General features: G+C 44.3%; 1 protein-coding gene across 1 annotated transcript in view; it reads right to left on the bottom strand.

Moving 5' to 3' along the window:
* The window catches only part of INSIG1 (insulin induced gene 1), a 10,801-nt gene extending 6,838 nt beyond the window's left edge, over positions 1–3,963 (bottom strand). Inside the window, exon 1 of the mRNA XM_032442960.1 lies at positions 3,712–3,963. The gene's annotated coding sequence lies outside the window, so the exon portion shown is untranslated. The remainder of the gene's footprint in view (positions 1–3,711) is intronic.
* Positions 3,964–23,256: the final 19,293 nt, after the last annotated feature.

The following is a 23,256-nucleotide window of genomic DNA, read 5'->3' as shown; positions in this document are numbered from 1 at the left end:
CCAAAGAGGATATTTAAATTCCAGATGATGAATGTGTTAAGGCTTTCATCGAAGGATGTAATTTCCTCCTACGAACAAGAAAAGATGCTTTAGTAAATGATTAGAGCAAGCGCCTATCTACCTACTCAGTTCTAGCTAACCTTAGACATAATGGTCAACTGCTGATAGAAGGGAGTAATTAAGACACCTGATCAGATTTGCGTACACTGATTCACTTACTTATTTAGGCTCGTTGGAGGAAAAGGTTCCATATAGCAGAGGCACTCAAACAACTTGCAAGACACATTCACTAACTCTAACTGGCAACACAGCGTTATGTTTAACATTTCAGTCTTATGAAGACCACCTATTCCTCTCTCAATCTGTGAGTCACACCCTTAAGGCATAGTTTGTATCTTGGGACATATGAATGACAAAGTTATTTGGATGTTTAAAAGGAAATGTATTACCACAATCGATCCATAGCCGGTGGCGTCCTATGTTGTCTCCCGCGTCACGACCTCCTGAGAAAATCATACATGGAAGCCAAGAACGGAATGTTATTAGAAATCTGGGGATGATCATACCTACTAAACAAGAAGCGAAATAAGTTAGAGAGAGGCAACACCTGTGTACTCATTTTTTTTACAAGAGTTTGAACTACTATTTTTAAAGCCATAAACTTACTTAACACCATGATATACAAGGAACTGCGGTTATCAGGTTGCTACAAATTAGCTATTATGGATTCCAAGCCCGAGGCCCCACATTCTTGAACAGATCTTCCAAACGTCCACCAAAGCCCACGATTAAGGCTGCTTTTACGCTGGAGCTTCGTTGGCAAATCTAGTTAGATCTGGAAGACGATGTGTAAGGACAATCCTGTTCAAATCTAAGCTGACATCCTATTGCAAATGGAAAGTGCGGATGATTTTACACATTTTAGACAACTACACTTAAGAATTCTAGCGTCCATCACGCACCTGCTGAGTAATTGCTCCTTCTACTGTTGGCTGCTACACGTTGTACTCCAGTCACTAGACTTCCTGAAACAATGAGCACCTATTCTTACTGATAATTACATTTTCTTAACTTCTGGTGCAGTTTTTTATATTTTCTTGTTAAATGCTGCAAGTAAAACCCACTCCTTGCTAATTTCTTTCCTGGCTCAAAATCACAAGATTCAACACAAAACAACCCAAACAACCCAATCTATTTACTGAATTAACTTGTGGCATTGCATTCCCATCCGGCAGCGGCATTCAAAGCCTGGTCTGGATGTGGCTCTGGGCCCAGCCTGGTCTGAGTGGTGGTGACCACTGACACATAGCAGGGGGGTTGAAATTGAGTTGATCATCTGTGATCGCACCGACGATGCGCGGGGTGTGATCTCTATGATCTCACTAGTTACTTATGTTCAACTATTTTAAATACAGGGCAGCACACAGATTAAGCTGTATGTTTTCTTTATATTGTTGCAAACTAGTATGCCAAAGCAGATGATGTCTTTGGTCTATTGACCCCATACCAGACATCATACCTACTTCAAAGTTGAACAATGGGAACCCTATCACAGAGCAACACTGCACTGTACTGCATGTGTTCTGCAGTCCTAAAGTTATCTAGCTGGGCAAACAGATTATCTTACCCTTTGGGCAGCTCCCTTTAGGCTGCGGGCGCTCACGGGCACATGCGAACGAAAACACATCAAGCAACAAAAAACAGAGGTGAAGGATACAGCATTGCCATGAATTAATGCCAACGAAAATGCTATTACATCGCATCAACGCTCGCCCACTACTCTTTTGATTGCTGTGGTTCCCCAAGTTGGCTGGTCAATGCAGGGTACAGGCAGGCCAACGACAGCTGACAAAAGGCAAGCAAGATTTATTATATTTAACCATTATACAGTGCATTATTTCACCGATTACTATTAGATATTATGCGCTGCCAAGACTAAGCATTATGCTCTTTTTTAAGTGATGCACCGAATACAGCTACTTTATGAGCGTGGCGTGGAGTCGAAGTGTGCGATTATTATAAACCTTTCATATTACAGCCTACGAAATGAAAAAAATAAAAAGCCTATATGACTTCTTAAAGAGTATATTCTTTTTGAACCTTGTAAAGCAGAGATGTGGATTGCTGGCGATCCTGTAGTGGGTGCTGGGTGTGATCGGCTGCGTAGTCTCAAAGCTCCTTTTCTTCCATAAGAATGCATCACTTTCTACTGTTTGCTATTGCTCCAATAAAGCAAATCAAGAGCTTTTACGAGGGATAGGCAATGTATCTTTATTCTTGTGCACGGCTATTTTTTTATTATTTATTGCTGTGCTCTCTCAATTCTATTTGCGATGGACCTAAAAGGATGCTTGCAGAGCTAATATACTTCTTGCGGCATCTTACTCAGCCTATTGCTCGCAATGACCCCACATGAAGTTTTGTATCTAATGATAGCGGGTGGACTTGGGAAGTGTCACCATCAGCCTGTGATGTGTGTTGGATCGTCACTGGGTCAGGTGGGGTGAGAGGGGGAGGGGGGGTGGGGGGTGTGGGTGCGTGGCAGGGTGGTGAGGAGCGAGGTGGAGGGCGCCGTGCTTGGGGGCCTCAAGGATCTGTGTTCCAACCCCACTGCCATGCGGCCACAACTATTACATTTCTGTCAGTGCCAGACCCATAACACTGGTTTGACACCTCCACAGACGTGGTCCATAACGTCCCTGGGCATGTTCGCAGGGCCTCAACCACTCTACCTTTGTGAAGAACTTCCCAACATCCAACCTAAACCTTTCCTCTTTTAATTAAACCATTTCCCCGTTGTCCTGCTTATTGTCCAGCCCTTTCCAGGTTACTCCCATCCTGGGAGTAATTTCCCTCAGGATACTGGCACAAAGCTGCAATGAGGGTCACCCCGCAACCTTTGGGGCGTGGATGTACTGAGAAGGCCTGCACGTAGGTGGCCTCTGTATTGGGGAGTGCTTCCAGCCCTTTTTTCATCTTCCTGTCTCTCTGGACCCTTTCAAAATCCTCTGTCTTTTTGTAACTGAGGTCGCTCCACATACTGGCACAGTCAAACAGATGGGGCATCACAAAGAGCCAAGTAGCGAGGGACAATCACCTCCTATCCTGCTACCACCCTCTCCTGATGGAGCCGGATTCCATTGGCTCTTCCCAGCTGCCAGGGCCCATTGCTGGCTCACTTGTTTGAGATCTCTCGTCCCTCAGGACCCCAGGTCCTTCTCTCTGCGAGCTGCGTCTCAAGGCCACTTTTTTTTACAGGTGCCTGGCGGTCTCTTCCTGCCACAGTGCAGAAACCTTGCACTTTTTGCCGCACTGTTGCACCTCATTAGGTTCACACGAGCCCAGTATCATTCATACTTTCAGCAGGAGCACAAACAGCACAAGACTCTTTTGGCGCGGTAAGGTATCGAGTGGGAGGGAGGACTCTAGCAGCGATATGACAGCTCTGACACCCCGCAGGTAACGCAGCCCTGGACCCCGCACAGCCCCGCACGGTGATTTTCCTTGTTGTCACCGGCCCGTGCTGTCTAGCGGGGGCTCTGGTAGGTCGGGCGGGGGTGTGGGTATACCGCCGGGCCTCACCTCTGAGGTTCGGTGCGGGGCTGGTTCGCTGGATTTAGTGCAGAGGGGGCGGCGGCGGGACGGGAGCGATCCGAGCTCCGAATACGTAGGGTGGATATGGGGTGGGAATTGGGGGTACACCGCACTCACCTGCCGCTGTCCCGCAACACGGCGGCACCCACCAGGCGGAGGAGAAGAGCGTGGCGATGACCTCGTCGGGAAACAACGTGACGTTGCGCTGGATCTGCAGCCAGGTTCAAAGACACCAGCGCCATGAAGGCTCCCACCACGAACAGAACGAGGCTGCGCTGCACTAAGTGTTGCCTCCACGTCGTGGCGGAACAACCTGCAGCGTCCCGTACCGCACGTCCAGCGCTGGCGATGGGCTGCATGTGGGGCGCCGCTAAGGGCCGCTCCTTGCCGTGCAGCGTGCCGCGCTCGGGCCGCGCAGGAGCAGCTCAGGAAGCCGCTCTTTCCAGCCGGGGCATGGCCCGGCCGAGCTCCGGAGATTTAGCGGGACGGCTGTCAGCACGGCCGCGGCAGGTGACAACAGCAAGCAGAGCCGCCCTCCTCCCCGCCGGCTATCCCACGCTATCGCCGCCGCTCACCTCAGCCCCTAGGAAGGCGCGCCGCCACGCGCTCGCGCCCGCTGCCGGGCGTTAAGGTTTATACACGCGCCGGCCGATCGCGCGTGGGCGGTCAGGCGGTGCGACGCCGCCTCGACCTTCCGGCGTATGCCCGCGTCCCCGCCCGCTCTTTGCCCGAAGCCGGCCCTCCGCCTCACGCCGCTCCGAGGGCGGGAGCGGAGAACGAGGGTTTTTTGGGAGTTAGCGCTACAGCCCCGCCGCGCCGCCCAGCGCTGGGGTGAGCGGACGCGGCCCAATGGCGCCGGCGCGGATTGATCTATTGGTGTGGGACACACCACGCGCCCGGCCTTCCCCCTCCTCACAGCTACCCCTGTCCGCCGGGTGACGGCCGAGGAGCGCAGCGGGGGAATGGAGGAAGGGGAGGAAATTATCACAGGAATCCACAGCAATGACGCCGGCGTTGGAAGGGACCTCAAGGAGTTTCCACTGTTAGTTCCACAACCCCCCTGCCTGGCAGGGCCCACCAAGAACATACACCCTTACTAGATTAGGTTGCCCAGAGCCCCGTCCAAACCTGGTCTTGACACACGCTCCAAGGAACGGGCTTGCCACCACCTCATGGGAGCCTGCTTCCAGGGGCCTAACCACTGCTCCTAGTGCGAACCTTCCCCCTAAACATCCAAACCTAAACTCTTACCCTCTTTTAACTTAAAACCATTTCCCCGTAGTCCTATGTCATTGTCAAGCCCTTTCCAGAGTTTACATCCCCTCCTAGGGAGCTAAGTTCCCTTCAGGTATTGAAAGGCTGCAATGAGGTCACCCCGCAACCTTCTCTTCTCTAGGCTGAACAAACCCAACTCCCTCAGCCTGTCCTCCAGACACCTCATCTCCACAGCTCACCTTTGGACACTCTGTGACAGTTTCATGTCTTTCCACAGCACACAATGATGGCAGTGGTGACTGATGATGGTGACTGTGGCCCCTACAGCCTGGTCTGAACAGGCTTGCACTCAGGAGATGGCACCTGGCTCTGTGTGGTGTCTCCTGAAGGTTAAAGTATGTGTACTGCTCACTCTCCATACAACCCTAGAGCAGTTAAGGTTGGATAAGACCTCTAAGATCAAGTCCAACCATCACCTTATCACCACCCTGCCCATTAAACTATGGCCACTCAGCGCCACACCTACACAAGTCTAAAATAGCTTTGCGAGGAGATCCTTCCAAAGCCAGGACTGTGTGGGCAGATCATGTGCTGAAGGCCGTGGGTTGCCCAGGTGGCTCTGAGCATGTAATGTTTCCACAGTGAGAATTTGAACAGCTGTTGTCCCAGCAAGGCCAAAGCTTAGGCCAGGGTGCATCCAGCCCAGTGCAGAGTCACTAAAATGCATCTAAATCCTCTCTCTGCAGGGGTCTGGCTGAGCAGAGATGGCTGTCTGGATGCTGTACATGATACCCTGTCTAGCACTAGAAAACATCTGCGTAGCTGCACGGTTTCTTTTTTAAGATGTCATTTCTCTGGGACACATTGGGACGAGTGTGTTGGTACAGTAAGAATAACCGTGTTTCTTGTTTCTTTAGCTGGGCTCACTGGAGCCAGCAAGGCTTCTTTTTCACACGAGGCATGCCCTGCTTGCAGTTGGAAGGAGCACAGGACCCAGTGCCTTCCTGAGTGATGACACTGAGGATTTAAGAATATCTTCGCAGTTGCTCCATGGTCTGTGTTCAACCTGGTTATATTTCACCAGTGTGTTTAGTGTAACAAATGCCAATAAAACACATGGAAAGAAACAGGTCTTTTGTGTATGGTAAAGTGAAAAAATCAACCTGGGATGTAGTTATTCCTTCTAATCTCGTCAGTTCCTGCTGGTGTGCAAAGAGTTGGGATAGCTGAGCGTACTGCATAGGGCCCCTTTGGACTAGACACTTGGCTCTGTGGTGGATGAAGTCTTAATGCCGCTGTTGGATGGGGCAGAAGAGCCAAATATTTTCCTGTTAATGTTAACGTTAGTGACCAGCTTTGGATGAGCCCAGGTCTGCCTCTTGTAAGTTACTCACACTGCAATTGTGTTTTGCATTGTACCACTCATTTCCTTTTCTTCTTCTTCTTCTTTTTTTTTTTTCTTTTTTTTTTTTTTTTTTTTTCTCCTTTTCCTTTGCAGAAACACTTGATTTGTTCCAGGAGATCACATGCAGATACAACTCTTCCCTTCACAGAAACCAGGTACACCTTTTGAACTGACACAGGCAGTTTATCCCTTTTCCTGGACTGCTAAGTGCTACTTTCAGCAACTCCGAGGGCGAGAATTCATTGCCTGGGAAGTTTTCCTTGCTGATGAATCTTCAGGATTTACCAGCAGGACTGCAGATCTGAGATAAAACAACCCATCTTTGTAAGAAATCTCTTTCTGGAGCTAACCTCAGGGAAACAAACACTAATTCATCCTTGCTTGTGCTACATCTCTCCTTTATTTGGAAATATAACTATATCTTACCTATACCCTCAGTGCCTGTGCAGAGTTCAAATTCCCTTGTGGTGCGTCTGCTGGTTTTCTCTCCTGAAAGAGCCTGTTAAGCATTTTTTTAATGCTGTGTTTTCCTTTCCTTGTGGGTACGTCTCCCTTCCTCCTTCTTACATCAGGCTTCTCTCAGATGGCAGAGACCAACTTGTGATATGGTAAAACCAATGGCAGCAATGTGAATGTGCAAAAAGTGAGAAATTGGCCTGAGCTGTGTTTCCTGAAATCATCTGCTTAGAATAAAGGTTAAATGCCCCATCATATTTATGTTGTTTTACACTCATTATGGTTTGTGTTTCCTTTTAGTATCCTAAAAAGGGTTTGGCCTCAGAAAGCTTTGATTACTGCCTGAAATTTTATGCTGAACGGTTATTTCTGGAAAGAAGTTCTCATGTGTCTCTGTGAGATTAATGACAGTTATTTTTATCTCATTCCTGAGCAAAGAGAGCAGAATCTGCAAGTGCTCAGCATCACTACTCATTACATAAATAATTTCACCTGTTCCTTCCTGCCTTCTGCATTAAACTTTGACATTCTGAAACGTGGCAAAATGAGTTTCGCAAAGGTTGTTTCCTGGGCCTCTTAGGAAGGAAACCTTGAGTGGGATACTGAGGCATTTTGCATTCCTTCCTATTCATACTGAGTCAAAAACTGAGCTGGCTGCTGAGAGAAGGCAGAGAACCACAGAAATGATCATTTTCCTTGCTGCTGGACAAGATCTAACACTGCTCTCCCTCTGCTTCACTAAAGACTTTGGAATTTTATTCACCTTTCAGGCTTTTTCCTATTGATACAGAGAAAAGAGACTTTCCCGGTCATAACCTAAACCTTAATCTCCTGTGTCTCCATAAGAGGATTTAGTGACATGCTTTGTTTGATTCCTGATGCCAACTTTATGCACAATAGTTCAAAAAATCTCTTGTCGTGAGTTGCAATATATCAGACTGAATTGTTTGCTTTTGTGTTCAGTGCAGTGGTGTGAATTCTCTGGAACCTTCACTGAAGCCTGAATGTTGCATGATGCTTCTTCAGAGATCACAGTACCTCCATAGCAAGGTGGATGCAGAATCCTGTAGCCTGATTTGGTGAAGTTGTGTAAGTCTGAGTGCGGGATCTCATTAAAAGCTAAAAGGAGAAGTACAGAGAGTGATTACATGGTAGAATAAGCAGTATGCAAAAAGGACAGGCTCCCAACAAAACAAGACCTAGCCAGAACACTTCAGGCATGTAAAACAAAGGGGTTAAAACAGAGTGTGTTGGTGGTTAGTCTGTAATAATGTGAGTCACCCACAGCGAGCAGAACATAAAAATGTTGCTGCTAGTCTATAATCCGAGGGTGACAAACGGAAGTTGGAGTCTTAGCATGGAAATAAAACCCTAACAAAGCTGTTTCTTTCTGCAGTTAATATCATGCAGGGCATATGACAAATGAAGGGGGGTTTTTTGTTGTTTGGTTACAGACCGTTCTCTAGCTGCTTTCCTACCAAAGCAAAACAGAAAGAACAATTATATGGAGGCTGCAGCCTTCAAGTGTCTATAAATTCATGTAGCAGCTATCATATAATTAGCTAATCAGCATCCCACATACAGCTGTGGGGAGTGACTCACTCTCAATGAACCTCTGTCCTGACACAAAGACAGTGTCTTTGTCTCAGCTGCAACTTCATTCATCGCCGTCGTTCTGTGTAGTTCAGTCAATCCAGACTTCATATTCAAGGCGGTGATTTGATCTAAATTTCACTAGGAAAAAGTACTTTTTGTTGTTGTGTTAGCAACAAAATGCTTCTTAGTGAGGTTGGCCAGCTCTTTATAATAGTAGTCCAAGTCATAATAGTCTAAAATATAGGTGACATAAATAACAGATGTGCTGTTAAAAAACTCAGCAAAAGAAACATCGTCTTTTCTATAGATTATTGTTGATGGAAACATTACTTGCCTGGAGAAGAAATTGCAAAAGTACATTCCTATATCTGATGCTTACAAATCATCCTGAAGGGGCTTCTCTGTACGTGGAAGGGCTCTGACATGCAGCCGTGGCTGGTCATCAGCTCAAATATTCTTCACTTTCTTTCTTGGGACTCAGGCAGTCTCATTGAATGAAATGAGAATGTCCACAAAGATTGTAATGTGAAATAAGTTCCCCTGACAGCCTTATTCTTGTGGTATACAATTCCAGCACTTTTTATCCTCTCAGAATGGAAATCTTCCAACCTTGGTTTGGGAAAGATAATTTGTGAATGCGTATGGTAGCTGGTAGGGTTAACCATGAATCTGCCACGAAGGAGCTACTCCCCCACTACATGCTCAAATCCTTAAATTTCCTCATGGTACAGCAGGGGATACATAAAGTGACACTATTTCCTTTAGTTACACACTAGCAACAAGTAGTTAGAGAGGAGAAGAAGGATCCTTGCAGCATCTTCATTTTCCAAACTCATTTCACTGTGTCAGGTAGAAAGACTGTTCCTGTCTGGGAGAACTAGCTGTAGCACTGATGTCTGATGAGACAGGTAGGATTTAAATCCAATGAGCACTTCTCTGCTCTCTCCTTCCTTGCCTGGCCTTACTGTAGCAATAACTATAAATAGCAGGGCTGTAGCTACCAGGAATAGACTCAGTATCACACACCATGGTTACATCTCTCCATCTTTATTTTCCTTAAGCTCCAGAGCGCAGCGATTGGGAGTTCAAGAGCCACGATGGAAAGCACTTTTGTCCAGAGCTCTCTATGTAGTATGGCTCTGCCCAATTCATACTGCTTAAAAAAACATAAATAAAAAGTACATAGGGACATAGGTAGCTCATCTTGTAGGACTCATTAGAACTACCTGAAAGAGGCCAGAGAACTATTTTGAGAACATAAGTAGAGCTAAGCTCACCTTGAAGCACAAGAGATTAAGTTTGATTTGTTCTCCTATCATATTGTAGACTCATATTCAGAGAACAGTCTCAGCTGTGAACAGAGCATTGGGAAAAGCATTGCAGTATTCACTACAATAAGGGTAGTGAAGCACTGGCACAGGTTGCTCAAAGAGGTGGTGGATGCCCCATCCCTGGAGGCACCCAAGGTCAGGTTGGATGGGGCTCTGAGCACCTGATGGAGCTGTAGGTGTCCACATTCACTGCAGGGGAGCTGGACCAGATGGACTTCAACGGTTCCATCCAACACAAATGATTCTATGATACAGCCATGAAGACCAGTGCAGAGCAAAGACATCAGACAGAGAACTTGTGTACACATTACTGCACGATATGACATGGAAATGTGTTGTCTCTCTGCATCATGATTAGCTGTTTAAACATTGCCCCTTTTCAGGTAGAACCTCAAGATTCCCATTTCACAGTGACATCAGCAGTACTCCTCGGTGTAGTTCACTGTACTGAGGTTGTAGGATTTTCAGATTGCCAAACTGAACTTTAAAGAAGCACCGCACGTGAGAGGCCTAAAACTTTACCTGGGGCGATAGCTTAGAAATTGCTGGAGCCAGAATGTGCTGAAAAATGTATTTATTTAGAGCCAAACCTTTCAGCTTTTACTCGTAAAGAAACACACTTTGACTGTAATAATGAGATCAGGCCACTTGCATGTTAAGTCAGAGACACAATTATGAGCTATGTTGTTGGCTATATGCTAATATAGGTCTTGCTATTGTTCTCTGGGTGATCCTTATACAACTGTTTCAAACACGCCATAGTAAATTTTACTTTTTTCTTTTAACAGGTATTGCTAACAGAGTCATCTTAAATCAAATGCTAGGTTAAGATTCTGCAAATTGCAGCTTGTTAATGATCTGAGCTGCACTTTGCCAGCTTTGCTTACTGTGTTCTTCAGGCTTACTGGATTTGAAAATCCAGGAGAACAGCCTGTGGTGTAGGAACATGCACTGCACTCACTCAGCCTTCTCAGAGCAACCCACTTCATAGGGTTGCCTCTGTTCAAGCCCAGGTTCCAGTTGCCTTTGCAGGCAGCAGAGGGAAATAGTTCTTTGACAGATCTTCATCTGGGCTGGCCTGGGAGGTGCCTGCTTCTCTCCTCTGACTGCAGCAAAAGCTTTTGCTTTCTGTATCCAGATGTAAATTCTAAAGTAGGCTGTGTTGAAGCTTTGAGGTCAGAGGGCAGCTGTATGTTTATACCTTGCTATCACACAGTACAGTCAGAAGGTCCAGCAGCCACCCGGGCTTCAGTCTGGTCAGGTTTGTTTGTGAGTTGACTCACACACAGTGTCAGGGATTGGTGGCGTTAGTAACGATGAGATTGATACCTTCATTGCAGAGGTTCAGAAATTGTGATTGCAAAAAGACCTCCTGACAAACAGGCATTAACCTCTGCGGTGTTACTTGTTTCTTACATCATGCGTAGGGTGAGAGAGAAACAAACAAGGAATTAAGAGTGATGCCTCAATCTGGGGAAACAGGAGACATATACATAACATTTCTGAAGATAAAATGCTTTTATATGTCATCCCAGATGCTAAAATGCTTTTGTGTCCATCCTAGAAGTCTTCTAATCCACCAACCATGGCATCTGTTAAACTTCATTACATATTTACTCTTCCCTGATTCACTAGAGGAATCTCAGTTGGAAAAATGAAGCAGGCATCTGTCTCCTGCTTTTGAATGATCAGCACAAAGATTTGTTGTTACAAAGAGAACTTGCCCCTCTTTTTTTACGATTAAAAATTCTGCTGGCTTTGCTGTTTTGTGGTAAGTTAGTTGCTTGTGTTTGCGTGTGGAAATCTTTGTTCTCGTGCTGTGTTGTTTCTCTGGAATGCTATGAGCAGTTGTTTTTGTTTGCTCATACTTGGGTGGAGCTAACTATCTAATTGGGTAAATATTTGCAATGTTATGCTTGCATGCACAGAAGACAAAGAGGGCCTGATTCCTACTGACACAAGTGACCTATGACATTGGCCTGGCAATGTAAAGGTTTATATAAAACTGATAACTATGAGCCCACTTCTTATGGTCCAACCACATGAAGAAGATTTAGTATAAATAATTGTCCTGCTCGTATTTATTTCACATTTCAGATGGACTGGTATTTGTTGGATGGGAGGCCTTGTGGTTACAACCACAAGGGAGGAAACAGTCCCATGCATTGAATCTTTGTTCAGAAGTGCACAACTTCCCCTACCCTTAGTAGGACTTGGTGCTTGGTGCTGCTGAAAAGCAAGGCATGTATTTACCAGCCTGTCTTCCAAAGTGTGAGTTGTCCACAGATGCTTCCTAAGTGAACATTAAGGCCAGATAAATGAATCCAAATACCTGAAGCTGCTTTGAAAATTGCAAGTTGCTTGTGCTTATCAAAGGTGTATTTATATCAGTGATAAATACGGTGTTTAAGCCTTACCAGGTGTCTGCTGCGTGTGTTATTATTAGCAAATCTACAGAGTGCACTGTAAAGATCTAAGATCTACACACTTATGAAGAGATCACAATGAACACTTAGGAACTGATCTACTGTTAACAGATAATTGAGCCTTTCTTTGTACAAGAGTTAATAAAAATGCTTGTGACATGAGGAATAGTGAAACAGAGGTGCTGTATAAACCTGACCCTCGCTCAGCTTCTGCATAGCTGCAGCTATAAAAGCCTGGAGCTTACTGCAAACTGATATATCCTGCCTAGTCTTGAAAGAATTGCATAGTCTCCAGGTGCCATTGCTTCATACATGCCTTATGGGGACAATACAAAATGTACTTAGTGCCTTTCTTTAGATCTAATAAAAAAACTTTAATATACGAGAGTTTCATTTTATTAAAAATTCTTTTTCGTGTTTGAAATTCTTGCTCACTTATTTGCTTCGAGGTTCAGCTATTTATTCTTGTCTTTAAGAAATAAATAGGAATAATTTAGAGTTTCAACTCCACCGAGCCAAACTGTGATGCTTTTACACTAGATGCTATCTTACTGGGGTTCTTTGTGATTACTCTGCAAAGCCCTTCAGGCTAAGGAAACTTTCCAGGCTGCTTTAAGCCTTTTATCATCACAGTGTAGCTGTTCCCCCTCATCCTCTACTGTAGGTCCTCAATTTTTGCCTGTCTTATAAAAAATGTGTTGAACCTCAGATTGTGTAAGCATTTATTGATGGATAGTTCTCCTTACTGGTATCCCTGTAGACTTATTCCTGTTGCCTGCCCTTACCTTGTGCCCAGTCTCTGTGTTTGCATTCTGTGAAGCAGCATGGGGTCTTAGGGACATGATTGAGTGGGCATGGTGGTGGTAACAGGTTGATAGTTGGATTTCATGATCTTAGTGGCCTTTTCCAACCTTGATGATTCTGTGATTCTATGACTTGATCCAGATAAAATAGATTGATTTGCTGCTTTCACATGTATCCTTTCTCTGATCTAGTTCACTTCTCCATACTGTGACATACTTCATCTCTAATGCTGCTTTGGTTGGGATAGGAGCTGTGGAGGCCCACTGAAGTTTATTGTGCCACAGAAGACTCCTCATGGAGCTAGAGCTGCTTTGTCTTCTGTGTTTGCTAAGAATGTCTCACTGTGTTAACCACCAAGCCATGTCACCAATGTGGTGCTGAGTAGTTTCCTATGAGCTCACATCTTTCTATTGATAGGAAACCACCAACTTTTCTAGCTTTTGGGATCTTTCTAAGCTCCTTTGTAGACACTTGTAAGCACGTGCTGAGTCTTTCCCTCAGTCATACATAAGTGGAATTTATAAAAGGGCACATATGATTCTGTCTTTTTCCATTGCTGCCTTAGTCCTGAAAACATCTAGAACCTTACTGAGTTACCTTCATGCAGTTGTAAAACCAGCTTAAGATTAATCAGAATATTTAAAGATGTGAGTAGGGAAGCAAATATCAGACAAGGCAGATACTCTGGTTTCTCTTCAGATCGTATAAATCTGTGAAGGCAGCAATATTTTTTCATTAAGAAAGGAAGCTAAAAATGATAGCAGTTCTCTTCCCCCACTTGATACTTGTTAAAGTACAAATATATCTAAACCGTCTTCCTCGTGACTTTGAGATTAGTATTACTAATCCTATTTCTCTGAAGTGTTTTTTCCTGCTTCTTGTTAGCAAACAGGCTGTAGATATAGGACAGCAGCACCTAATCCTCATCTTTTGGCAGCCACCCACGGAAATGCGTTCCTCCTTCAGGTCTTGCCTTTTCTCTGGGTGCTGTATTTAATCATGTTGGTGAGGTGTGTGTGAGTGGCCAATGACATTTCTCTCTGCCCTTCAAACCCTTATTCCATCATCATTGTGTTTTCTGAATATTTCTGTCTTTTTTTGCCAGAAGATTTGTGCAAGTCTTTCTAACTCCATTTATGTTTGTTTCATTGACACTACTGTGATCTCTCATCTGAGTTGGGTGAGCAGAATTTGCCTTGTTGTTTGCTCTTGGGGTATTACCAAAGACTCATTTAAGTCACAGAGGCGCTTTCAAGATATTGTGAAAAGAGTGTGTCCCTTTCTGCTTCAGCTCTCCTATCTGCACCTCCCTAAGCTGAGTCTTGCCTATTTCCAAGATAAACTTTATCACGAGCACCTGATATTTGAACTGGCAGCCGTCAGAAATGTCTGACTGCCCCATGACTTTCTCCATGAGCAAAAGTTAAATTTATACTTGAATTTTCTAGCACACGTTTAAAGTCCGCGGCCTAATTTGCTGAGGGAGGTCATTAACTTTGTGTTGTATTAGGAAATAACTCTTTACCAATCCATTTCAACGCTAAAGAAAACAAAAAGGATTTGTTCCAAAAGATTCATTCATGAAAAACTGAGTTGAATGAAAAAGGAAATTTACAGTATTAAAAAATTTACAGTATTAAAAAATAATTAAAAAATTATCGGGTATGATTGCTTCAGTCTAGACTGTGCATTTTACAGATAGCTACTAATTACACTGATCATTGAGACGTGTGATAAACACTGTAAGAGTTATTGGCATATCTGTAATGTTCCCTTCTGCATAATGTGTCTGCACTCTCCATAGAAATAGTGCCTACTGCTGTTTCACGTTCAAGATGAAATATGTCCATCAATATATTTCCCAGGGGAAAAGAGAGAACAAGGGCTGGGAGAAGGTTGCTCTGCAAATACACTCCTTATGAGGAGCAGACTTGCAGGGGAGCTTGTCTGTAGCTCTTCCCAAGCAGTGGAGCGTGTCATTGCTTTTGCAATAAACCTTTCTTCAGGAACAGATAGAAAACAACTGAAAAAACAATTAAAAACATAATTTGATGCAATACCGTCTATAAAACAACTTTACTCAAGACTTTTTGAAAGGCTGCTGTTCAGTGTGAAAAAAAAAAGGACTGCCAGAAGTCCAAGGAGAACAGAGAATATTTCTGACTGGAGAAGTACAATTGCACTTTTACCCTGGAGGAATGGCTTGGTGAGATGTAATGCTTAACCCAAGCATGAGGAAAATAATTTGGACCTAGACTCTAGGTAATGGTGTTCAACAAAACTCTTACAAAGGCTTCTTTACTGCCCAGATGATACCCAACAGAATGAATGGCCCAGGAGCCTGTGGTGACCTACCCCACAGCTCTAGAGTTGGTCAATCCTATCCTTGGAAAAGCTTGGATTGGTACCAAGATATGAAATATTTACTTCTCATTTTTTACACAGATTTGTTTCCTTTAGCAAAAATCCTGTTTGAATTGTCTCGTGGTTTTCTTTACCATATTTAGCAACAACAGGAACAACACTTTATACTGCTCTGGACAGCTGTTTAGAACAGATCCACTGACTCATCTAGTCAAAGGAACAAAAGGCAAAGTTTTGTTCTTTATTCCAATCTAATGCATATAAAAATCACCTTTCTAGGCCCACAGTCGTATATTGTAGGTGTCAACACATGACTACAGAACAAGAGAAAATGCAGCAAACCTTAATACATACACCTGGATTAGCTGTCTAGCAGTGCTGCTAGTGACCTCATCTGCTGTTAGCTGCATACCTGATACTAAGACTCTTGGGAAGACTGAACTGGGGTAGATCCAAAACTGGCTGAAATCCACTTTCCTCACAATGTGTCAAGTTATACTGGAGATACTGTTCTTCTGTAACCACCACATAGCATCTCTTTGCTTTCTAAGCCAGCAAACAATAACTCGTGCCTTAAATAAGCTACTTCATTATCTTTTTGTTGTTTTTCTTAAGAAACTGGTTATCACTGATACTCATTAAAACATTTTCCTTGTAGCTCAAAAATTGAATGGGCACTTTGTAGTCTATTGTCTACAGTTCCACTGTGGAAATCAATTCTCTGTTATCTATGCATGGCTTGCCTGGGTTGTGGATTAACCAGGCTGGGATGCGGTGACCTCTGTTTGCGTACTATGGGAAAAATTGACTTCGGACCAGCAGGCTGTATTGATTGAAGTAGAGCAGTGCAAGAACATCTGTCACATCCATGGCTCTGGGCAGCAGGCTGCCTTCATCACAGAGCTTTGAGCTTCCATGTGTTTCTGGCTGGTGGCCCCAGCAAAATGTCCTTCCTTTTCTCCATCAGCAGCAAACATGAGTTGCCTGAGAGTAACTCGTATTTATTTTAAGTTGGTAGGGGATGGGGAGTTTAGGTTGGATATTAGAAAACATTTCCTCTCAGGAGTGGTAATGCATTGGAGGGAGGTGGTGGAATCACCATCCTTGGGAGCTGTTGAAGAGACATGGAGATGTGGCACTGAGGAACATGGTCAGTGGGCATGGTGGGGATGGGCTGATGGTTGGACTAGATGATCTTAGAGGTCTTTTCCAACCTTAATGATTCTGTGATTCTCTGATCTCTTCCTTTTTCAGGAATATTTGCACTAGCAGCTTTTTGAATTTCAGACTCCTCTAAATTCCTGTGATTCTTTAGGAAGTCAGTGATGTCTGCACCATTTGGGAGTGCTCACTGCCTTGCAGAACCAAGTCCCAGGGGTCCAATCCTGTACACTTTATGTCTTCGGCCATTGACCTCAATGTAGCAATGTGAATCCCGAGGTCACAGAATTATTTCTCCCACTGAATTACTGCTCCTGGCTTTTAGGATATTTCCCCATGCTCTTGCATATCCCAAAACTGTTTATGTGCTTCTGGCAACCCATATTCCTAGATGACTTATTTTAGCAGGAGTCAGATGCATACAACAATGTGAGGTTCATACTGGTTCTTGCTGACTTGGAGTGCTGGCACGGCTGTAATGAGTGTGCTGGCAGCAGCAACAGCTCAAGCCCTGGCTGAGCAGGCTCCTGTCCTGCAGGAACCACTCACCAGCAGTGTGTCCCCACAGGGATGGGGTTCCACAGGTGTGTGTCTATCAGCAGAACTGACCCCAAAGTTGGCCAGCAAGCACAGCCAGTGATGGGAGAGGGGAGCTGCTGTGTTTAGCCTGATGGTGGAGGAACAAGGATGCATCTTAGCCTGGTATTGAATCACATTAAGACATGTTTTCCTCTGTCGTTTCATCTTACTCAGCTAAAAGTTGGAAGGGTGTGACAGATCAGCAGAGGTCAGGTGAGACTGCATGGAGAGGGAGGAGTTGCTCTCATTTAGGTCTGTGTTTTTTCCCCCCCCCCCCAAACCAAATAGGCAGCGCCTCTAATAGACTCACCTGTGCTTTTTTAATAATAGGTTGCTGGAGTGCTCAGCTTGTTCAGTAATTACAGCCAGCGCTGAAGTTGTAACATGGAGCGTGGGGTGAGGTCTTAATGAATATCATTGCTTGCCTCCAAGTACAGCTCTGTGCAGCTTCTGAGCACACGGCTTCCTCTGGGACGGGTTGTCATCAGGTAGCATAGGGTGAGTACGTGGCAGCTGGGGACAGTAATTGTTTAGGTGACTCTGTTAGATCATGGCAGCTGTGCAGGTTAAGGAAAGTAGAACTCAGTCTTTATTAGTTACTTTTAATGTCTGAGAGCTCGATGTGTTTTAATATCGAGGCTGATACATCCAGGAACATGCTGAGGCAGTGATTTTTATCACTCACGGGGTAAAAAGCTGCGTACTGACTTAGCAACATCCAAACCTGCAGAACCTAAGTGATTCTTTTTTTCTTTCATCAGATCTGAAGACGGTCTTGTTTTCATTTGGCACAAAATAGACACAGTCGATGAGACTCTACTTATGTAACACACACAAAAGAACGTCTAGTTCCCTTCTTCTAATTCCCTTCTGACCTCTGCAACCAACAACAGTATGTTGTTTTCAAGGATGGAGAAAGGGATAGATCGAATTACTGGAAGGAAACCTATTGCATGTGAAGACATTTCTGCTCATACTATTGCTAAACCTCGAGTTGCCTGAAGTTAGGAAAACATCTGGGAGGGCAAACTGAGACCTCTGCTTGGTCTGAGCTGGCTGTGTCCTGCAATCTGCATGACGCCCGCCTTCTCTGAACACCGTGAGTAGTGTCATGAGATTAAAATCATAGACAGTGGGTGTCCCAGGCTGTCCCACAGTCAAAAACCAACAACATTTAATAGTCAGGTAAATGTTATTTGAGAATATGAACAACAGGAAGGAGAAAAAGGTGGAAATTCAAAGGGAAAAATGACAAGCAGTAGGAAATATGTATTTTCCAAGATCTACAATAGAGTGAGAATGATCCCTGGAGTTGAATGCTATTTAGTTTTAAAAGTAGTCTGAGTAGGAGGCTGGAAAATGCTGTGCTAGAAAGGATCCCACGTTTTCATCTGTTGACCCACTAACCTTTTCTTTACAACATCTGTTATCAGAAGTGCTTTGCAAAGTTTTTTGTTTGTTTTTCTTTTTTGTTTCATCAGAAATTGTTCGACACAGACGCTGACTTGTCTGTTTTCCCAGCAGAGATACGGCAGAACATCCAGAGTCAGAGGGATTACCCAATGTTTGCCTGTGTTGGCAGTAAATGCTGGCAGAAGGGAACTCCCTTTTTGGCTTTGTAGTTTACTCTTGTCATATCTTCCAGTTTGAGAATTGCAGGAGAGGGAGAGAATAGCTACAGAGATCCAGAAAGAAGGACCCTGAGGCATTAAGTTTAAAATCCAGTTCCACTCTTACACCAGTGCTAATCTGAAGTGGATCTCATTACATGGCTCTAATTTTAAAGAAGTCTCCCCAAAATGGAAGAATTAGAGGCACTACAGATGGGCACGGTGTTCTCTGCTTTGCTAAATGGCTTTATTATGTTAATTCTGATGGAATTTCACTTCAGCAGATAATTTGAATTACTGATAGAAGAGTTCAGAGAAGGTGGGAGAAAGTACAGCAATTAATTACAGTGATGTTAAAAATAGATTATGTGGGAATGAGAACACTTTCCAGTAGATGAAGGTGTGAAAGTCAGAGGATGAAGCACAGCTTTTCACCTCCAAGTTGTAAAAGTCACCAAAGAAATGTCCCATTGATGGCAAGCATTGCCATCAGAGTGGCTGCCTTCCAGCTGATGATTCCTTCAGGAGGCAATCCAGTAAAGCTTTGCCTCTATTTGGTGTGTGCATTATGTAACTGGAAGGCTGTGGTCACAGATACTTAGAATCATAAAATGGTTTGGGTTGGAAGGGACCTCAACGATCATCCAGTTCCAACACCCTGCCATGGGCAGAGTTGTCACTCACTGAATTAGATCAGGCTGCCCAGGGCCCCATCCACCACCCTGCCCTTGAGCACCTCCAGGGATGGGGCATCCACAGCTTCTCTAGGCAGTTTGTACCAGCACCTCTCTCTGTAGATGCTGAATGTCTACCTACACAAAAACAAGGAAGGTGAACTCCTTGAAACAGCCTCCTGGTAATCTTTTAGCTGGAGTAACTACATAGCTTGGAAGAGTTGAGAAAGGCCTTGTGCTTTGTACTTCTGACTGTACTTGCAAAGCAGCCAGAAATAAACAGTGGAACGTGAAGGGTTTGTTTAGCTGCAAAGTCTGAAGGCTTCAGTTATGAGTGAAGCTAACCTGATAGCTCTGGTGCTCCTGTGGTTCATGATGAAAGAATGAAGAACCTCCAGAGCCCTGAAACACTGTTCTGTGCCAGTCTCAGAGCTGCCTACAGCTCCGTGCTTGGTAATCTGTTAGTGATTGAAAAGCTGTTCTGCTTCTCTTACTTAACACTTCAAAGGAGTAAGAATTCAGCATTTTCCCATTCTGGGCTATGGCTGTGGCACAGACATATGTCTTGTACCTTGCTACTAATTGGGCACTGCTACAGGGTGCAAGAATGATAAATGCCCACTGATAACCTTCTTTTTTAAACCTCCTAAGTGCTCTCCTAATACAGTCCCACCTTCCACCTGACTGACTGCGAACCCTCAGTTCCCCATGTCCGTGTGCATTGCCCCACCAGCCAGCAGCTGGTCCGGCCCCAGCTACTTTTTGTCTCTCAGTTTTAAATCTCAGTCTGTTTTTGAGGATGAAAAATTATCCTCTGCTTCAGTTTCCTCTTGCTGGTGCTGGAATTAATTGTTAGCTGCATTCCTTGTGGGGAATGTAATGAAAATATGCCTGCAATATACTTAGAATGTGATTTGTGGTTACCAGTGGAAATATTTAATGATCTTTTTGTACACATGGAGTAATTGCTTCTTCTGTATCACAATAATGGGCTGCGATACAATTACACTCTTGTTCTTCTTCATATAAGAAATGAGCACATGAGTGGAACAGAATCTGAAAAGCAGAATGCCCCTCATATCTCTCCAATATCCATCTGCTCACTGGAGATTCTGCACTCTTTTGAATAACACAGACTCTTATAATCAATGTGAGTGTGCAGCCTTAAGATAAACAATTCATAAGATAGCTAAAGTTCATTTTCATAACAAAACTAGGCATTAAGGAGTCATTCCTGAGGCTTTCCCTAAAGGTAAAGGCTCCAAGGAATGCAACACATTGCAGATAAAACCTCCTCATATAAAGCAATATATCCTCAGTTGCACGGAGATGAGCAACACTCACTTTTCTCTAACAAACTTCTACTGTGAGCCGCCTCTGAACAAGGTGTTCCTGCCTTATGAGAGCTCATTGCTCATATGTTAAACCACAAACTTTTCGTATATCCATTTGGCAGGAGAAGGAAGGGGTTAAAAGGCAGGGAACAATCCTGTGCTGGCTTTAGGAAAAAGTAAGTTGTGCAAAAAGTTGATGGAGAAGTGAAAACTGCTGAGGAAGTGGATCTTTTGAGAGCCTCAAAATACGGCTATGGTGTGTGGGTTAGAGCAGTCCCATGGGTGGACCTGGTAGGGCTGGAGATGTCATTCTGTGCCATAGAGATGGAAAAAGGCTCAGAGAAAGGATCTCAGGTGTGGAAAGGAGGATCAGAGTCTGTGCCCCAGTGTTGGATTCCTTGGCGTAACATTTGCTAGTGCAACCCTACTGAGCTGCTAAGCACCATGACTTGCATGCGTGTCACCGTTCTGGCACAGCTACAGCTTTGTGACTCATTCAAAGGCATCCTCAGAGCAAGGATTATAGAGAACACTTCAGTTTGGGGAATGGCTTAATATCAGCCATGAAGATGGAGCGCAGTTAGTACATCAATTTAAAAGTAGCCAGCAACGCACAGGGCAACAAACAGAGAGTAAGTGAAACTGTCACCTTACGGTAAGATAGTTGGAGCTGGGCAAGCAGGCAGTGCTGTGAACCAGGAGCAGCAGTGCTTTGTTCCCATCCCACACTGGTACAAGTGACTATGTAGGTCAGTGAGCAGGGATGAATCATGTCATGTGGCCTGTTCAAATGCAGAACCATGTTCCTTGTACAGAGGCACATGCGGATTCCTAGGGAGAGCAGCTGGGAGCTGGGGCTCACAGAGTGCTCTCCAGCTAAGTGCATAGTATGAAGAGAGTCACAGAATGGTTTGGCTGGATGGGACCTCAAAGCCCATCCACAGTGCCAACCCCTATCATAAGCAAGGCTACCTGCCACCAGAGGATGCTGCCCAAAACACTTTCTGGCCTGGCCTGGACTAATGTGTGGCCCTATGAGTCCCCTGCCAGGGGCAGATAGAAAGCAGGATCTGCTCCCAAACACTATCAGCACTCTTCTTAAGAGCTTTTTCCCTTTTAATTGCTTTATAACCAGTTATGATTACCCAGTAATGATTCCTGGGTCTAATGATAGGAAGTACTCATTAGCACATGGGCAAGGGAGCAGTTCCCCAGAGCATGTGCATTTAGCAGAGGGGAATATTTGAGACTTTCAAGTTTCCAGAACAGGAAACTGAGATTTTAGGATCTAATACAGCAACCTATTCTCCATTACCATCAGCTGCCACAGTCTAGAGGAAGACACAGAGGGAATCAAGTATGCATAATGCAAACTCACATAATTATAACACTATCAACCTGACTTTAGCCACTTGGCTTGGAAACAATTGCCCCCAAATATTGGCCTTTGACTGTGGAAAAGAAATACTCCAGGGAGAAACTTTCATTTAGATAGCAAATTAGAGGCATAAATTAAAAAAGAAAAGCAAATCACTTAGAAAGTAGCTACCCCTGGTGTAATGCAATGAATATCAGCAAACTCTGCTGCAGGGCTGAGAATGCTGTGTGCTAAATCAGCATCAAAATGGAGCGTGGGGGCTACTGTCATGTTGCGTTGGTGGTTTTCCTAGAATGATCTAAGTCTAAAACCTTTGAAATTCACAGTCAAATAAACAAAAAAGGACAAGAAGGTGCTTCCAATCTGTCCTTAAAGCATAAAATCAAAAAGTCATGCCTTTAAACTTGCCCTTCCTCCTATGTGATGCTGGCCAGGCAGATGGCCTTACATTACACTTCCAGATCAATGCGTCTAAGGAGTCCAAAATCAGGAGTGTTTTATTCCTCTACAACTGAGTGTTGTCCAGCTGTTTGTAGCTCAAGCACCGTGAGCACCTTTTCTAGCCCAAGTAACAGGAGGATGATTTGTGGGACTGAAGACAATAATTCCAGTCTTCAATTTCAAGACATTGTTGACTTTTACCTCCGACATACTGGAAAGATTAAAAGTTTCACAATAGCAGGGCCCCAGGAAAACATTCCTCAGTCAGACTGATGGGGACACCCATTCCAAGAGGAGAAGATTTTCCGTCATGTAAAAGGAAAGAAAATGAGGGAAAAAAGGTATTGTCTGCCATTATTATTAACTGAAGGCCCCGAAGAATTTCTGCAGATGGCAGATAGCATTGCCAGTTTTCAGAACCTAGTGGCTTTTCTTTATATTTGTTTTGTCTTCAGGGAAATATGCAACATTCAGCAATTAGATGTTGATCCAACTATGAAACAAGGTCAAGGGAAGATTTTACATTATTACAGTTATTTTTTCCCCTCACATAGCTGATTTTAGAGAATACGCCTATGTGCCTTGTGCTGTGGCAACAGTGGGGGAAGAAGTTTATCATTGCAAAGTTCACAGCTTAAAATGCAGGAAAAGCCTTTGCCAGACCCCAGAGAAATGAGGGATGTGGATAATGGTAGGGCAGTAGGGGAGAGGTGCTGCTCTTGCTTCATGAATTCCTATTAATCTCAGTGTGGTTCTGCAGATAAACTCCCTGCTTGGGCCCACCCTCCCAAAGACAGAGGGCTGGTAGTGGCGATACTCTGCAATTAAGGGATGTTTTAGTTATGCCTTTACCTGCATGGTTCCATAGATCAGGCAGTACAGCCAGTG

The sequence above is a fragment of the Coturnix japonica genome, chromosome 2 (assembly GCF_001577835.2).
Source record: "Coturnix japonica isolate 7356 chromosome 2, Coturnix japonica 2.1, whole genome shotgun sequence".
In the NCBI taxonomy this organism is placed as follows: Eukaryota; Metazoa; Chordata; class Aves; order Galliformes; family Phasianidae; genus Coturnix; species Coturnix japonica.
The sequence above is the reverse complement of the archived record's forward strand: the minus strand, read 5'-3'. Positions and strand labels throughout refer to the sequence as shown.